Genomic DNA, 6,703 nt, shown 5'->3' on the forward strand with positions numbered 1-6,703 from the left:
TTGGAGAAAGATCGTTCGTTATTTGCCTAGTCCCTGCTGTCTTTCACTGTTTTTCACACGAACAGTTTAGATATTCTCTCCACGGTAAATGGGTTATAGGAACTTGCCCGTCCTATGTTCGGTGTTGCCGACGCGAGACAAACCACGCAAGAAAAAAAAAAAAAAGACGGTAAGTAAGTTTGGTTTTCTCCGCGGTATTTTGATATATAGTGGCTTCAACGATGAGAATTCAGGGAGTGAGAAAAACAATAACCAAATTGCCCGCAGAGTTAGACTGAACAAATGTCTGGGGCGAGATGGGGGTCTATCTTTGAAGCGTGCAATTCGCGGCGAGATCGACCTATAGGTGGCAGCACCGTCACCCCGCTAGTGTGGATACTGGTTTCGTGTGGTGTGTGTAGAAGTGTACGGGACTGCTGTTTTCACATCGTGATTTTGTGTTCCGTACCCGCAGAAAACTCTTCGTTATCGATGGTGAGGTTTTGTTCGGTGCCACAATGCCGCACATGCTGCACAGAGCCAGGGATAAGCTTCCATTTTTATCCCACCGATGCGGAACGTCGCCGACTGTGGCTTGTTAGGCTTCGTAACGGCAAGACGCCTTCCAAGTACGCGATGGTGTGCAGCAAGCACTTCGACGACTATCTATCTATCTATCTATCTATCTATCTATCTATCTATCTATCTATCTATCTATCTATCTATCTATCTATCTATCTATCTATCTATCTATCTATCTATCTATCTATCTATCTATCTATCTATCTATCTATCTATCTATCTATCTATCTATCTATCTATCTATCTATCTATCTATCTATCTGTCTGTCTGTCTGTCTGTCTGTCTGTCTGTCTGTCTGTCTGTCTGTCTGTCTGTCTATCGTTAAAAGCTAAACTGAAGCTCACGAGGAGATGGCCTGTTGAAGACGACGTGCGAGGGCGGACAATTAAGTTCCAGCTTTGCCAGCTGTCGAGTTTCGAGCTTTGCTTGTTGTTTCAGTAAGAACAGCTAATGACGTTAAAGATATCAAACAGCGTGGTGAATGCCCGCCAGCGACATGTCCTCCGGCTTTTCTGCGGCAGCACTGCGAATCCACTTACGCGTCCGTCAGCGGTACACTCGCCAAGGCGATGGTGACAAGCGGATACGAAAAAAAAAAAAAGAAGACAGTTTTTAGATTTTGATACGAAGCTGCAGAGCTTAACTTAAGTGAAAAAAAAAAGCGGACGCCGTTTTTCTTGCGTATTATTCTTGTCGCGCCCATATGTCAATGGTGAACCACTGACGTAAATCTAATCTCTCCTTAACTTACGTCAGACTGACTTAAGTGCACCCCATGCTATTGCCGGTATGCTGACGTGCGAAACTTTGCTGAGTGGGCTCCTCTTCTCGTGTTCCATACGTCCGAGGACTTCTATTGAATGCGTACTCCTCGAATCTCATTCGAAGAAATTAAGCGACTTGTGAATGCCGCGACTCGAATAAAAGGTACCTAAATCTCTAGTAAATGGAAATGTCTTTTCCTATGCAAAAAAAAAAAGAGAAATCTTGCAGACCAATTGCTCTGATAGCTTACTTTTGTCGTAGAATAAGTGTGTGCTTGTTTGTTAAACGATCAGCATGACGATGGTTATTCTGTTTATGTGATGATTTGCGGGTGCAATTACTCCGTGCGTATTGCTGGAGAGGGCGAAGAAATGGGGAATGAGCTATCAGCGGACAAATGAATCTCTGGCAGTAAGAAGCCGCTTCTCGTCGCAGTTAACATGTACGCAAATTACACAAATGTATGCGTAACGCTACTCAAACCTTCGCTATCCAGCTGTACATGTGTGGAATTTCTACTGTGCCAAAAAAAAAAATCAGAAAAAATAATATTGCATCAATAGCACACACTTACGTGTCAACCACTCCGGTATACCTAATAAGGCGAAAACAATTTGCACGAGCCGGCGGCTTCGCGAGCGCAATACTTTAGTGGCAAGAAATCGTCAATTAGCAATAACGAGTACGGCAACAGTGCTTTTATGGTGCGAGCTTGAAGCGACCACTATCACACCGCTGAGGCAGTGTGTAAGTGGGGCAGTACATAATGTCAGCATACATTATACATTTAAACCACGATATACATGAACAACAACGGTATCCAGCACATAATAATGATAACTGAATTACAAAAATAATTAATTAGTTCAGGCAGAATTAGTGAAAATGAAACACTAGTAAAGATAAGTCAGATAACACCTATAATAGGGGATTAGATACGTTAGGTATCTTTCTATGAACTCATGTAATGGAACGACATTATACTATATATACAAAACAAATATACGATAATAAGCTTGAACAAAGATAATAAAGGAAGAAAACGCAGAAGTACGGCGCTGGAACGATAACAATGCGCAAAAAAAAAAAGAAATGTTGCAAGTGACACTCAGGACACGGTGCGATAACGGTAAGAAGTCACATTTTGTTAGCCATATGACTGGCCAGTGCGTCATAGAAAGGATCAACAATATACGTATATGTCAGCAATATATATCAGCAATATCACGCCATCTCTATTTGCGGATGATGAGCCCTAGCGAGTGCAGCGCCATATGCTCAGATGACAGCACTTGGCTGTGAAATGAGAGGTCTTTTCACTTCTTGGATAAACTGTATAGCGAGAGACTAGCGTGCAAAAGTAAAACAATTGGCAGAGAACGACAGAAAGCTGAGTCGTGTTTCACAATGGGCGGATTCAACTCTGTTATGAACAATTATTTGGATCTTGTTTGCTGCTAAACAGGAAAGGAGAATGTTGGTGCCCGTGCTCTTACATTCGGCGCCCGCCCCTAAAGGGAAGCGGAGTTCTCTGTTCTTGGAACAATGCGCCGAAAGGCTGCTTGCTCGGATAACAGACTTTACAAACAGGCTCATTGCGCTCCCGAGCCTGGGTGTGACGCGCTTTGCGGCCCGACACAGCAAGGTGAGACCAGGCGACCGCAATGGTTTCCGGTCGCCACGTCATCTTTGAGGAGACAACGGCGTCAGCGCGGATGACGACCGGTTCTCGCTAAGCGAGCGGTTAGGTTCTTTTGGGCGACGGACCTTTTGAAGCGCCCAGATGTCCGCGCGTGTGCCCCAACTCCTTGCTGCCTTCACGTGTCAAGGAAGGTGCCAAAATGGTGTCCCAGTTGGAGAGTGCGGTGGCTACGCCCCAGTCGAGGACGTTGACCTGGACGGGTGTGGGCGGCACCTTCGGAAGTGCTGTGTGTAATGTGGTTGGACTGTCCAACTTGAAGCAATTTCCCCATCTAGGGATCTGGGGAGAAGATACCCTTTATAATAAGCCAACGAGCTCCAACTCGTCACGAAAATGTTGATGTAAACTATATGCAAATAAACTGCTGTTAAGTTTCCCTTCATCCATCGATCCTCTGCATCTTCCTCCCAAGATTCCAGGGCCTGCGAAGGCCGGTCGCAACAGGGCCTAAATTTAAAAAAACGCTTAATTAATTATCAAGATAACGCCCGATGCCTTGTGCATCCGGAAAGAGGCAGCTGCTGCGTAAAGGGGCAGCTGCTGCGATTGAAAGCGCTCTTCTTTCAAACGGAGCAAAAACCAAAGTTCTTCCTTAACCAGAACAGTAGGTCAAGGCACGAAATGGCATCCATATCATCTGTCTTTCCAGCCTCTACGACAGTTCCATGAACAATTCACAGCCTGACTTGCCTTCGAGGTGGGGACCTCTTAAGCCGTTCTGTAAATATTTCACGCGCTCTCGAGGAATTCTTATCCGCTGCCGCCTCGGCGTTCGACTCGAGAACAGGACTTCCGGGAAAAAAAACGAGCCTGTGCCGCCGGAAGGAAGCCTCGTTTCAGCCGTCGTGATTCTTAAGAGCTTCGGGCTTGTCGGCCCCCCTTAATCCTGCAAACCCCGTCCTTTTTTATTCACTCATGCGTGCTTCGTTTGTCTGTCTAGTCAATGGCGCAAATTCCAGCATCCGGCTGCTTATACCGAAGGGCCCTCAGAAACGATGGAAAATTGTGCTGCCTCGTTAAACTTAATCCCCTTTCACGTTAATTACTTATTAGCACTAAATAGGAGCATGCCGGTTTTAATGACATATTCTACGAAGGCCTCTGTATGCGCCAAATTCTGTGCCGTCCAAGTGGCTACTAAGAAATTCCGGCTAAGACAGTTCGCGCCTTTTCAAAGACCACGCAGAAGCTGTACATCTCGATAAACAATGCATGAGAAGAAAAAAAAAAAGACGACTCATGTCTTCAGTCCAAAGCAGATCCAGGAGCTTTCTGCACTGAATAATTTATTAATTACGGATGTAATCTCCGGAATTTACAGGGACTCCGCGCAGTCTTCTCGCTATATACTGGACGATGGATATTGCAAATTAGGGCGATGTTTGTCCGATCGAGACACGATCAACTGGCCTATCAATCCGTAGAGCATATTCATATGTGCACGTACAGTCGCAGAATTTTTTGCATCTTGTATGTGTATATATACTCGCACACATACAAACACCTAACAACGCGTTGTACTGAGACCTTGAAAATAATTTAATGTGTGTCTTTCACACTGCGGCTCGTTATGTATCGTTAGTATGGTCTCCGACTGTATAACTTAATGCATTACCAAGTGCGTAGCAGTCTATCACCTTCAAGTCTTACAGAAAGTGTAACATGATGCCGAACTTTTCTAGCATTCTTTAGTGTAATGCTTCATAAACATTTTAATATTCCAAAATTAAGTTGCTGGGGTTTAGCGTCCCAAAACCCCGATGGGATTATGAGAGACGCCACAGTGGAAGGCTCCGGAAATTTCCACCACCTGGGGCTCTTTAACGTGCACCTAAATCTAAGTTCAAAGGCCTCGTGCATTTTCGCCCCTGCCGGAAATGCGGCCGGGTTTCGATCCCGCGATAAACTTTTTTAATAAAACAGCAGTCTGGGCTCCACAGCAGTCTGGCCTTAAGTTTCTTTGCTGAAAATTTACCGCGGCGTAGCGGTCTTGTCTGACCGAACCCAACCACATCGGCTCGTTGGTCTAGGGGTATGATTCTCGCTTAGGGTGCGAGAGGTCCCGGGTTCAAATCCCGGACGAGCCCGGTATTTTTTTAGCATTTTTTTAAGGAGTTCATTCCGCCTTTTATATTGTTAAAGGCAGGCAGTCAAAAAATCTGGTTTTTAACGTTTTTTCTGAGATAATGTTTCTTTTTTTTTTTTCTATCGTACTGCCAACAGCTATGGTGCGTTCTGATCTAACAATAAAGTAAAAACAAACTCTGCATGTGAAAAGAAAAGAGTGGAGGGGGAGGGGAGGAGGACGCAAATGAAAATTATCACCCGTCGTATTGCGCTTCTTAGGGTAACTGGAGCCGAAGGAGATAAAATTATGCTTTGCGCTGCCGAGTATGATGACCGTTTCGGCTAAGCGCCCGGAAGGTGTGCTTAATATCTTTAGCTTCACGGGGCTCACATCAGGTCTGATGCAGCCCTGACGCAGCCCTGAAGTGAGCCCGGCAGACTTTTTGCTTTTCCCAAATCTCAAGACAAACCAGAAAGGTGGCAGTTTCAGCGGTGTTCCTGCCATTCAACGGGCTGTCATAGAGTCTCCAATAGAGGTCACGGCAGCTGACTTTCAGGGAGCCTTTGAAGCGTCGGAATCGCGTAGTAATCGGTGTATCGACGCTCAAGGAAACTATTATGAAGAATTTAAGTAATATGTACCCATCAAATCAACAAATTATTTTTACCAGAGCCAGTCCCGTTACTTTACGGGCAGACCCTCTAGGGCTGGGCAAAGATACTTTGAAACTGTATCGCGATACGATACACAATACTCAGGCAAGAAGTATTTGAGATACAGATACAAGATACTTCCGGAATAATTGTATCCGATACGATACTTCCCAATTGTATCTTAAGATACTTCGATACATTTGCAAATTTGCTCATATATATCAATATAATGAAGCAGGAAACGCTTATGAACAAACATCTTTAATCGGAATTTTCTTACCTGCGACCAACTTTGTTAAATTTTGAGAAAATATCTCTTTGTGTCCCCAGATTTCTGTCTTACTTGCTCAAGGAATGAACATAATATGTTCATTCCGAAACAACTCAGCTTAACATGAGAGCTCTTTATATGCTGCGCTGTCAATGGTTCTTGTTTGACACTTTTGTAATTAATGGGTGCCGCTTCTCTACTTGCCGACGAGCTAGCGGGTTGCCATCTGAATACAAGAACGTCAATAAGAAGCCTCCGCACGATGGCGCAAATACCGCTGTGCAGTTCTACCTTGTCCGTAAGCGTATTACCGTTTTCGCAATACCGGATCACCCGAAATGCAGCAACAACGCTGGTAGCGATATTTTTTCGTGACGCATCATTAGATTGAGGGCTTAAAACTGCAATGATTTTTATATTCTACTTACCTGCTGGCGTAAAGCATTCGTTAGCAACATATTCACTAATCTTTTTGAAATTTCTTCTCCGAAAGAACTAATGCCGTCGAGAATAGTCTCAGGCGTATCGTAGTGGCACAAAGCGTTGCAGGATACCACTGCTATTGTCACTTATGGCTCCGACTATCTCGTGATTTGCAACGGGGAAAAACTTTACGCTGACCTCAAAAAAGAAAACCAATATATCTTAGTCAAATAGCAAGGCGGTTCCGTACCAATCACAA

At 44.5% G+C, this 6,703-nt stretch overlaps 1 non-coding gene across 1 annotated transcript; it reads left to right on the plus strand.

Moving 5' to 3' along the window:
* Positions 1-5,044: 5,044 nt before the first annotated feature.
* Positions 5,045-5,116, plus strand: Trnap-agg (transfer RNA proline (anticodon AGG)). The gene has a single exon. It is a non-coding gene; the product is annotated as a tRNA-Pro (tRNA).
* The last annotated feature ends 1,587 nt before the right edge of the window (positions 5,117-6,703 follow it).

The sequence above is a fragment of the Rhipicephalus sanguineus genome, chromosome 3, assembly GCF_013339695.2.
Source record: "Rhipicephalus sanguineus isolate Rsan-2018 chromosome 3, BIME_Rsan_1.4, whole genome shotgun sequence".
Taxonomy (NCBI): Eukaryota; Metazoa; Arthropoda; class Arachnida; order Ixodida; family Ixodidae; genus Rhipicephalus; species Rhipicephalus sanguineus.